The 12,384-nt window shown below is 33.9% G+C and overlaps 1 protein-coding gene across 1 annotated transcript in view; it reads right to left on the bottom strand.

Annotated features, from left to right (window-relative positions):
- LOC143897341 (lachesin) overlaps positions 1 to 11,582 on the bottom strand; it is a 156,039-nt gene extending 144,457 nt beyond the window's left edge. The window contains exons 1-2 of the mRNA XM_077405940.1: positions 11,322 to 11,582; positions 10,735 to 10,782 (exon numbers count right to left, since the gene is read on the bottom strand). The gene's annotated coding sequence lies outside the window, so the exon portion shown is untranslated. The remainder of the gene's footprint in view (positions 1 to 10,734; positions 10,783 to 11,321) is intronic.
- Between the last annotated feature and the right edge of the window lie 802 nt (positions 11,583 to 12,384).

Here is a 12,384-nt window from a genome sequence, read left to right as displayed (position 1 = left end):
ACGATAAGAACCGTGCAACCGTACACGCGATTAGAGTTGTCGTGCGAGGAAAAGGGCTCTATCGCTCGCGCGCGCGGACCTTATTTATCGCGGTATAAATTCGCATCGCGCGACTATACTACTGCACGCCGCGCGCGAGGGAACGTTATTCTATAAAGCTCGGGCATTTTTGCTTGCGGTGAATGATATACGGGCGCGGAGTCGACCCGGAGAAAATATCGGATTTGTCGCGATCCGCAAATCCGCGGACCCGCGCCGCGGAAAGCTGCGTCGCGACGATATCCGTACGAGGATTTCGTGATCGTGGGCACACCGGAACGTCCCCTCGAATCGCGACAGCAGCATCCAATTCAGGCGAAGAAACATGTACAAATGTTGAAAGATTGGTTATGAGAATAAAATAAAGAATGAAAAATAATATTTATATAAAGCATACGACTTTTAAAGATGGCTCCTTTTAATGCGCTTTTTTTAATAGGATCCTTTTAATATGCTTTAATCATATTATAAAAAATCATCTTTTAATGCATCTTTTAATGAACTCTTTTGAATATAGGAAATTATAATATTTCAAACTTTTTCATGGCATAAGAATTATGATATCGACTCACTTTATGACGCAAAGTGAATGAAAATAAATGCTCGTTTTAACGAAGTAATTTTTAAAGAAATACCTATATTTTCCTGCTAATAATATCTCGCTACATGATAAGCTTTAGAAGTTCTCTACTGATAAAGAATAATTAATTATATGCGATAGAGTTGATTCGGAAAGTGTTCTTTGGTAACCATATTCTCACGGAGCTACAGATATTCATTTCTTTGACGGCGATATATACGGGAGGCCATGTTAAATCGCAATGAGGATTCTGCGGAAAAGCAGGCTGATGCGTTTACCGTTATACGGATAACTAAATCGGTATACCATTGAACCACGAAGAAGCGTACTCGGTCAGCCGGAGACAATCCCAAATACGATACTGCACGCTTTTACACCCGGCGCGGTTTAAACGCGTTTCCGCCGTTAATGCCGTACGGATTTCCCGTGAAATTTCGCGCCAAGTATAAACCGCCGGGATCGCGCAAGATGCAATGCATAACTCCATATCGTTATTCATGCGTTCTCCGGAGGTGTGCTTTCCTCTTACAATTAGCCCTCGAGGTATGAGAAGCTCGCGCGAAAACCGCCCGGATATGTTTCTAATTATATGCTGCACAAAGCAAACGTCGTGTTCAATAGAATATTAATGCATAAAATTTGCATAAATCTAAAATTATATGAATCTAGAATACCTGTGTGTGTTGACTAATTAAATTATAGATAATTTTAAACACATATGCGCGAAAATTCTTTTGTTAATGTTTCCTTTCAGTGCCGGCGTTGGCCAGGAGTTCCGCCATTGAGTGTATTTAGTATAATTCAAGTATAATTTCGCGAGGCGTAACAATAATACTCCCGGCTTAATCCGCGCGCTCACTCGCCGTCCGTAAATTGAATTTCAATTTAATAGATGTCTCAAGCAACCCCTGCATCGCGCGGAGACAAATGAATAAGTCGGAGGAGGGGGGGAGAGCGGGGGCAATCTGACCTCTCATCACAATTTTTCCACCAGGAGGTTAATATGCAGCTGCATCCAATCTCACCGACTCGGTTTTCAGCATCCCGCTCTCTTTTATCTCCGGCGGATTCATCTCCCTCGGCTTCGCCTTTCCGTCGTCATTCTTCCGCATCTCTCGCACTTTCTTTCTAGACGGTTACGCCTCTTTCGACGATCCCTGTTATGCACCGATACCAAGGAGCTTTTCTGGATGTAACCTCGGATTGATCTTTCGACGTGTACTTCGCGAGAAATCAAAAGCGATGTTATATGACAGATGCGTGCGCGAAAATTTCCCTTGCGCCAAAGATAACTTTCGTTATACATATATAAAAATCATAAAAGTATAGAAACTATATGCCTATATAGTGAGGTTGATAATTAAAACTGGAACTCATACCTTTATTGTGTATTTCATATTTAAAAAACTATTGTTGATTTTTTACTTAAATGACTAAAAGATCATCGATGATCATTACATTAACAATTGTATTTAATATAATCATGATTACTCTATAGATGCATTATTTATCTCTTTAATTGTTCCATTTCGTCTATTATATTATATCAAGCATCTTTATGGGAAACATTGGGAATATATAGACTATAAATTTTATATGTTGTTATTCAACGTAATTTCCTCGTAATGTAGTCAGTAACGAAACTTAAACGTTCTCTAATAATTGGACTATTTTTTTTTATTCGATTGTCAAATAGCACAAGCCTGCTCATTGAGGCCAATTTATTTTAAACACGCGCAAAATTGGCATTTGCGAATAATACACATTGTATGCTGGCAAACACGCAGTTTTAGCAGTCAGCGGACACGCATGAACGTAATTAGCGCACAGAGAGCGTAATCAACGCATGTTACTTACGAGTGCGACACAAACGTTAATCGAGGGTTGGAAGCCTGTTTCATCGAGTACGCTTCTTTTCACGATTTATTTCGCTTTTACATCGTTAGCACGATGATTACGCCGCTTGTACAAATGCGCGATTCAATTTTCGGCTGAAATACCTACATGGAATTCTATCATTTATTTGAATATGGATGGAAGAATTGGTGTCGAGAGTATTTCTCATCAATACACCCAATAAGTTATTTCCACGCGCAATATCGAAGGGGTTTGCCAACATGAAATAAAATCGACATTTCACCGTAATAATGTATAATATTGACGTGACTGTGTAGCGCTGCTGTAAAATTTATTGTAGCATACATTTTTATTATTATTTTTATAACATATAATAAATTATTTCTTTTTTTTTTAAGTTTGTGTTATACACAAAAGTTATCCGCAATTTTTGCAAGAAAAATAGACTGAAAAATGTTATTCAGCAGTGAAGGCTTCTGGCTTATGTTCGTAAACGACGTTCGCGTGAATAAGTGGAACATTAAGCACGCACGATACCTGCTTGATTAAAATTCTCTCTACGACGGACCTATCGCGTCTATATAACTGGCACGAGCCTGCTCGAGTCTGGGAATGGATTTCCCAAGAAATTCCGGCCGCGCGCAGTCTGCCCCGGCGATAGTTCAGACCAATTATCCGCTCTTTCGAGCACGAAGTTTCTTTCGCGAAACAATCGTGGGTGAACGTGACGGTAAAATTGCATTCCTTTAAGCACTCAGGGCGCGATTGTTTTTGCGCGACTTTGAGGGCGGCTACGATTGTCTAGCTAATCCGGTAAAGAAATATCTAGATTTAACACGCTTTGATTTAATTTGCATTCGAAAATACTTCTTAATACGATTAAAATAAAATTGATAAATATAGTACGCATTGCGAAAACATCACGATATAACATTTATACTTTAATATTTCATTTAACATAGTAGCAATTAGGCTAATAGGCTAATAGGAAATTAGGAAGATATTTGTTAAAGCTTTATATATAAATGAATTTGAAAGTAAATTATAAAATTTTAACAATCAAATATGCATAATAGTTATAAGTAATTAATATAATTTTTTTATTAACTGTAAATTAAATTTAAATAGCATGAAAATACCATAAAAAATATATATTATATATTTTTTATATATTTTTTTTTATATATTTGTATGGTATTCCCGCTTTTTAAATTTAATTTACAGTAGAATTCTCGCTGCAAAAAAACGCGAATATACTGACGTAAGTGTCGCGGTTCGATGATTTTTTAGAATTGTCGCATAAACATTCCATATATATCGACTGTGGAATGGAAAAATCACCGTGAATCGTCTTCACATGTTTCGTATGAGGTCGTTAAAAGCGAGTACGTAGATAAATCTACGTATACCGAGTTGTTTCAGTCCCCTCGATTTATTGGCGCGGACGTTTATGATGGAGCGCGAGCGCGATTTCGAAAAACTGACAATTCTTTTCGCGATGATGTATAGGGAAGGTCCGTTATGCAGCGATTACTCTTGCAGCTGCGGTAGCGTTGCGCAACGTGCAACATGAAACACGCGGCAAAAAGAATAAAAACAACAAATCCGCAAAAAATTTTTCGCGCAACATAACAAAGTGGAAAAGGCGATTACGATGTCTCTTATCAATTGTCAATTCGATTACGAGCTCGCACTACGGAAATGTATCATTTTGCATATGGAAGCGTGCGAATTTTGGTGTTATAAATCCATGTGACAAATCGATGCATTTCTGTTTCGATTACACGATGAGAATTGAATTTAATGTGTGCCCTTTTCTGGCTATTTGATCGTAATATGACTATTTACACGTGTGAGTCTACAAATTAATTGAAGCAATTGAAATATATATTCGCTTTATATTACATTACAATTTCGATAGTTTATTTCTCGTTATTTTCCAATAAAAAGTCAAATAAAATTTCGTAAATTATTTTTATATTACTAAATCCTTTATTCTCTTTTTATTAATTTATTAATTTTTTTAACTTTGAAGTATTTTTAGACCTATTTGCATATACTAATTGCAAATGCTCAAAACAGGGTAAATTTTAGACTTATTTACAGACTATTTGCGCGTATTATTAAAAAATATTAAATTGCCCGATTTATTAAATATTTCATTAAAAATTAGATAATGTTATATTAGTATTAAATATTATTATATATAGAATACACAATTGCGGATTTAGCATTGAAAACAAGTTACAAATTTATTATTGGCAATGAATAAAACAGTTCCAAATTAAATACACAATATGAGGATGCCTTGGTGGATACTTATGTGAGTGAACAGAATATTTAGAATATTTTTGTTACGTATTTGTTTTTTACATTGTATTGAGATGCTTCGCATTGTGAGATATCAGGTCTCAACAGTCTCTTTTTTGTTGCAAAGACAGTTGCAACGTATGACAATTTGTAATTGATCAAAGGCGCTGCTGATGGTGCAGTGTCAGTTCCAACAGTTGCGCCATATTTGAGCGAAATATCGAGATAAATCTCTCTCTGCCGAGAGAGTTCCCTTTTACAGAAAATAATATTTCGGGAATATAATATAATGATTTATAATAAAGAAATTTTAGTTAATATCCGTCTAGTATTCGCTAAAGTATTCGCCTATTAATTACAATTAAAAGTAGAGAAACATTTCAGTGACTATATTATTAAAGGAAGCGATCTATTAATCGTGCAATAACGAGGACAGCGAAGAGTGCGGCCTGTAGTTTTAATTACTGTTTAGCCCGGATTAGCTCAGTTAATTAAAGGCCTTGTCTGGCAGCGACAAGTCGTAGCCATATGCCATTCCGAACGATATAGCCTCACATAGCATGGTAATTCGAAATAGCGTCCTCGCAAATGCCATATGTCAACGACGTGAAATTAATTATCGGCTACGAACTCTCTTCTCTGCTTCCCGGTTTCTACATTTCGATTTTAACTAGATGATAATTCGTATCTGCCGGGGATGTAATGACCAAGACCGTGAATTTATAGTACGTGTCATTAAACATGCGTATGAGTTTACGATGGCGCCATTAATTCTATAATCGAATTTAATTTCAAGATTTTTAATCACTCAGTTTGTTCTTTGATTATATATATATAAATTTTCTTTATACTTTTAAATATAATTTACGTTAAAGATCTAATTATTTAAATTGGCTGTGGCAGTAATCGATATTATCTGATTATTTTTAACGGTTGAAACTAAAACTATTTACTTTATCAATATTTAGCAACGCAGATAACTTGTAAAATGCAATATATAGATAATTAATATTATTATATTATAATACGTTATTCTATTAGAAAACAATGAGAGATAAACCATCGAAACGATATAGCATAATGTAAAAATGCAGACGCATTTCGATAGCTTTAATTCGTGGACTTGCATGATATAAATAGCTTATGATCAAATGGAATTTTATGGAAAATTTTCTTCTACAATTATATATTTTTCGCTTAAAGCTTATTAAGCTGAATCAATTTTGCTTAACAACAATTAGATAATTAGATATATTTGAATGGTGCGTTATGCCAGTTAATATAGGTATACACGTATTTTCATATATTTTTGCCCCTATGCGAAATTGTTATATTTGCCGCTATATGTTACAACTTTCAGAAGATGCAATCACGATCAGTTTTATCTACGGTATATAACGCTCGGTAACGGTTGACCATATATCACAGGTGTGTTTAATTTTCATTAACGATGTGTATATGTAAGTAATATTAATTCAACTTCGTTGCATCGAGTATCACAGTATAGTCCCTGGAGAAGGACGCCGGAGCTACTACGAAAGAAATTTCAAGGCTTGTAAACGAGAAGTAAGTAGTGACGTTATGTAGGTAGACCGGAGAGTAATATAAAGCATGATTTGTGTGTGTGGTTGCCGAACATTTGCTGGAAATTGTAACTGGCGAGCATGGAGTTAGTCTATAAACGTTGTTGTAAAGTTATTTGCGACCGGAACCATATGTATATAGGTATAACGCGGGTCTTACTTCAATCCGGATATCCTGCCACCCGTATAGCTTCATCGAAATGTTTGCTAAATGTAAGTTAAATTCATAAATTGAACTACATGCATTATACGAATATATTTGTACACATTTCAATAGTAACTGGCGACTGCACGGTTATTACATTAACAATATTTTTTTTTCGTTGCTTGAACATAAGTCAGATTTGTTCTAATTCTCGCGACGAACTGATGTCAAAAGAATTAACGTCCTTTCATTCACCACATCGCTTATTGTGGTCCTCGTAATGGGACATCCTCCCCGCAACGTGATTATTCATCGACAAAGATCAGTTCTAGTCATGCTGCACCCAACCCTTATTTATTACCGAGCGTAGAACCCTAAATTTAAACGCGAGGGTGTCAGTTTGGCACGTGGCACAATGTATAAGGGATACATCGGGCATTAATAGAGGAAGTTTGCAGCTGTATATGCGCGAACGAAACGCGATTTATCGTTTATATTCGCGGTACTCTTAATGGATTCGACACTGCGTGTCGCAAGAGGCGTTCGTATGGAGTAATAATTGCAATAATCAGTTTATACCATCGCACGGCCTTTGGATCCATAGTGCGCCATTTGTTACTGGGAACGTATACTTCGCAGTATTCCGTAGAGGGTCGCGTCCCTCCTGCGAGAGAAGTACGCGACATTGCAATGGACCCCGAAAATAATATAGACTGGGTTCTATAAATCAAATTGGTAATATGTAATTGTGCAGTTTCGCAATCTTTGAGCCGATCAATGTCCGATATGGCGATCTTTCCCATAGAAAAGTAATATCACACCAGTGATATGAGAAGTACTTGTAATTGAAAACAAAAATATTTTTATACGTTTAATGCGTTTACTTATACAAAATATAATTCCTAATTCTTTTTCTAATTAATCTTTAAACATTAAGAATTTTACCAAAGAATTTATATTTTATGTATGTATCGAAGAAATTCACCATTTTTAATTAAATTTAGCACTATAGGATTATCGATAATTAATTTCTATTGTTTAAGTATATTATATATAGATTTGAAAAAAAAATAAAAAAGAAACATAATCAATTTAATTAATTACATATTGCAACAAAAATTTCAAGAAATACATCATTATTTGAGTAATTAAAAAATATTACAAAAAAGTCATTTCGATTGCTTTGTTAATTCTAGTATTACTTAATACTTCGTATTATATTCATAAAAAAAATCTATGGACAGAAGAAAAAACTGTCCAATTTCTCAGATATACATCGCATTGTTATTTTCTTTTCTCGCAAGATTAAGCGAAAACGTATATAGTTTCTCAAGCAAAAGACATAGTTTTTAAAAATGATAACTATAATTATAGAATGCACGTTCCTTTCGGTACTACGTTTTGCGTATACAGGGATTTGTAGAGCGCGATGTTATAATCATCGATATTAGCGGTTGTGCAATTATACACATGACAAAGCAACGTAGAATGGCATGCAGCGTCATTATTCAAGCCGAATTACAAAGCCTTGTGACGCGGCACTGTTACAGTGAATGCGGGGCGTATATTCTGTCTGCCATTATCGGGCCAGATAATTATCTTGGTTTCATCAGGTTAGGCTCGATAGAGTCTCGATTCATTGCCTCGCCGTATCCCGCCAATTAATGGAACGCCTTCATCCTCATTGGTCTCTGTGAACCAATTAATAACGCTGACTCTATAATAATGGTATTTTCGTTGCTGTTTCCTTGGCAAATTGTCCAAACGTTATTTAATTAATTGCAATATGATTTGGATGAAAATAAATTATAAATAATAAATATCCGTTATTGCGGAAGAGCATTTACATTTATCAGCGATAATTTATCAGTTTACTTTAACCATTTTAGGAACGCCATTACGTTGACATTTTAATATAAAAAATATGAATAATATGTTGAATATTGTGCTATATATTCAGCAATTAATAATAAAATAATATTCTGCATTTTGATTATTGCGAGTGCGGTAAATTTCGGCAAATTTAATAAAACTAAATAGCATATTTTCTTTTCAATCTGCAATTTTGAATCAATCAAGTTTTAATTTGACAGAATTTTAATTTTGCAGATTGCTGCTAAGGCTTGTAACGCGAATAAAACGCTGCAAATAAAGTTTCGTTTGCTTGAGAAATTTTATAACTTTTTTCGTTTAATATTCCAAAAAAGAAAGAGGATAACACGTTTAAGTAATTGGTTTTACTTTTTCTTATTTAATGACGCAAATGTAAAAAAGTTTTCGGCGAGTCGCTAAGGGTACGAGGATGCGAATCGCTAAGGGCACGAGACGATTGTACATACACTTGCGTTGAAACCTCGAGAGCGTGTTTTTGTACTCTGTATCTCTTATCGCGTAGATATGCGCAAAAGAGTACGCGCGTGTAGGTTTATATGCGCATAGAAATATTGTGTGTTGTCTCGTTCTATATATGCATGTTGCATATACACGCCGCGCATTTATACGCGAGAATTGTATATATGTGCTTATATATGTATGCAAATGCGGCCAGTGTGTGTGTGTCATTAGACTCTCTCTGACCTACATCATAGCTTTAATTACCAGAGCAAGATAAGGACCGAGCCCCATGCGTCGATTCTGTCGTTGAGCTATTGAGAGATAATCCTCTTCCATACGAGAAGCCAACTATTTGTGAATATCGTTTTAGGAAAAGAATTATCTTGAAATAATTCTGTAACCGAATATCACACGTATAATTAATTGCCGGCGCTTTAATGCAATTAGCAAAGTTGAGCGAAACAGTCGAATATACAGAGGGTCTAGCAATTTTATATAAATTTTATAATAACGTACTTTTTGAATAGCTATGTATTTTTTGAAGATTTTAGTCGAAAATCCTAACAAAATGAGATCACAATAATTTCCTAATTATAAGTGATCAAGGTCGACCGATGGTATGGCATAGAGTTCATATTATACGCTCAATTCCACAACTATGCGTGCACGCAATCCTCACTTCGAATGCTATCCAGTTTTACGTGGTATTGTCGTGATATTGATTTTTAACTTCGACTAATATATAAAACTGAATTATCAACAAATAAATAGGTAGGCTAGAAAAATTAGGAAAAAGTTGTGTGTGTGTGTGTGTGTGTGTGTGTGTGTGTGTGTGTGTGGTGCGTTATAACTATAAATATATTAATATTTTTAGAATCACTAACGGGTTTTTAATGATATATAATTTAGCTAAAATATTTAGCTAAAATACGCTTTGTGTAACGAATATTACGTTTTACACCAGTACAATATTTAATTTTATAGAACTCCAATCGCAAATTATATTTTAAAAATATTCGTAAAGAGAAAAGAGAAGAAAACATAACAATACAGCTAAACATGAACAATTTTTCTCTATACCATGTTTTATAAATATCATTTTTTGTTTTAAATAAAACAAAAAAATGTAGCATCATGTTCATTAATGATATACGAACATCATAAAGAAAGTGTTTTATAAATATATCGGTATTTTTTATTTTTCTATTTTATTTTGCTTCTTCCTTTTTTTTCTTCATTTTTCTTTACTTAATTATAATATGTATAATAATTAAAACTTTAAAGCAAAAATTATAATGATTAATAATATCTTCACAATATTTACATTAATATCTCTTTACAAAATTTTTATAATTTATTTTTTCTAGTAACAATAATTCTATTATTTATTGTTATTTTTTACTAAGCTTACTTTAAAAGAATATTTCTTGTTTTAACTCTTTCTATTTTGGTGTTTACAAGTTTAAATTTTCTATGGATTTTATATGATTCGCAAATTATGTAATTAATATTTTATCATATAATATATAATATCAAAACACGCGCGTATACCAATAAATCATCATCGGTTATAATGGTTATAATTATGATGCTGTATCACTAACAATAAACTGTATATTTAACGAGCTTTATGTAGGTAATTCTTGTGTACGCAATAAACTGTCGGGCGGTTATACACGTTCCAGAATTAAACAATATAATATATAATCTATCCTAGCCTATTTATAATTTAAAATAATGGATCTATAATAATATATTCTTTCAATCTTTTCATTCTTTTTTTATGTTTTATCCATATAGTATACGTATACATTATGATATAGTTAATATAATTTTTATAAATTTATTGGTCAAAATAAAAATAAAAAGAAACATAATTTACTCACTAATACGATGCGCATCAGCGGAGTCATATTACACAGCTATAATATGATCTGTAACACACATTATATCCCAAATTATAAAATAATATCCAATAATTATATCAATTTTTAAAGCAATAATGCTCAAACTAATATTTGCAAAAATAATTGTGGCATTTTTACAACTCATTCTTTAGATATTTTATAAAATAATAACATAATTCTCGAAAAAGAAAAACATTTTTTAAATATGAATTTTTATAAAATTTGAATTAATAAAAATGTAATCTCTTTATATATAAATAATGTGAATATTTAATAAATCTTAAATATATGTTAACATGTTATACAGCAAGATACACGAATAGTATTTGCTAGACAGTTTACCATTCTACATCATTATGTAACGCTTATATGTATGTAACGCTTTAATAAACATCTGATTGAATTTTATTAAATATATTTTATATTACACGTCTTAAGTATCTCAAAATTAAAATATCTTATATGCATTATGTTGCATTATATTGATATAAAATGTGTACATTGAGAAAGAATAAACGAGCAATTCATAAAATCAAATATTATAAGTTAAGTTATAAATTACTCACCTCAGGGTTACTCCGCTGTCGCTCGATGCTCCCATAACCTCCTCCTCCTCTCTCAGATTCTAGTCGCTTCTCTTCTTTATGGCACTCATTCACTCGCGAAAACACCAATTAATTATACGATCACGTGTTAATCATATATGTATAGAATCGCGAAGATCGCGCGCGATGTTGCGCGATATTGCCGACATAAAAAGAGTACGGAGTAAAATTAATACCGCCGATATATTCGCGATGTCCACTTAGATTGACGTGACGGAGCGTTAAGACCGAGAGTTTAGAGCTGTGGCGGTAGGACGCGGTAAGGGGAGAACGCGAACGTATGTATTCGGCTATTTCCGTGGGTTCGGATATGTTCGGCGTTTGGGCAAAAGCCGTAGCCGTAGCCGCAGCCGTAGGCGATCGAGGGCGATCGCTTTTAATAATATGGTTAACGATTGTGCTTTTTCCGACATTCGATGCGCACAGAAAGACGACTTTTATAGGGACTTCGGGGCTTCTTCGGGACGTATCGACGTAAGGAGTATCGTTGTAGAGAGAATGGTGAAGGAATTCGAAAATGTGCGACCACATTTCACGCGGCATTCGCTGCGGCGATACTGTACCTGTTGCTTCTAGCACTTTCGCGCACTTTGAATAATTAATTATATTATCTTGCGCCTCAACGTAATCGCTATCTTATATTATATACATTATATATAATTATAAACTAATAAATATACGTTACTTGAAATTAAGGACAAATGTATACCCGGCATACCCGCGAAATAAACTGTGCAATATCGAATTTTTATGTGGGATAAGTTCAATATGCGTTGCATGATACATGCGAGAGAATCCAAGTATTAAATAAATAAATAATAAATGTGTATCGCGCTGAAACGTTTATTCGGCATATTCGTCTTCTATCTTTTTAATCCGTATTACGAATAAAGAAAAATCTCGCGAAATACCCGCTTCGATCGACACAGCCGTCTCGAAACATTTGCGAGTCATTAATTGTAAGAGTTAATCACGCGAATGTATAATTACTACTTATTCGCAGGCAATGATCGCGTTTGGCGTC

The sequence above is a fragment of the Temnothorax americanus genome, unplaced genomic scaffold (genome assembly GCF_048541705.1).
Source record: "Temnothorax americanus isolate GAGA-0224 unplaced genomic scaffold, ASM4854170v1 Scaffold20, whole genome shotgun sequence".
Lineage (NCBI taxonomy): Eukaryota > Metazoa > Arthropoda > Insecta > Hymenoptera > Formicidae > Temnothorax > Temnothorax americanus.
This window is presented reverse-complemented; position numbering and strand designations above follow the sequence as displayed.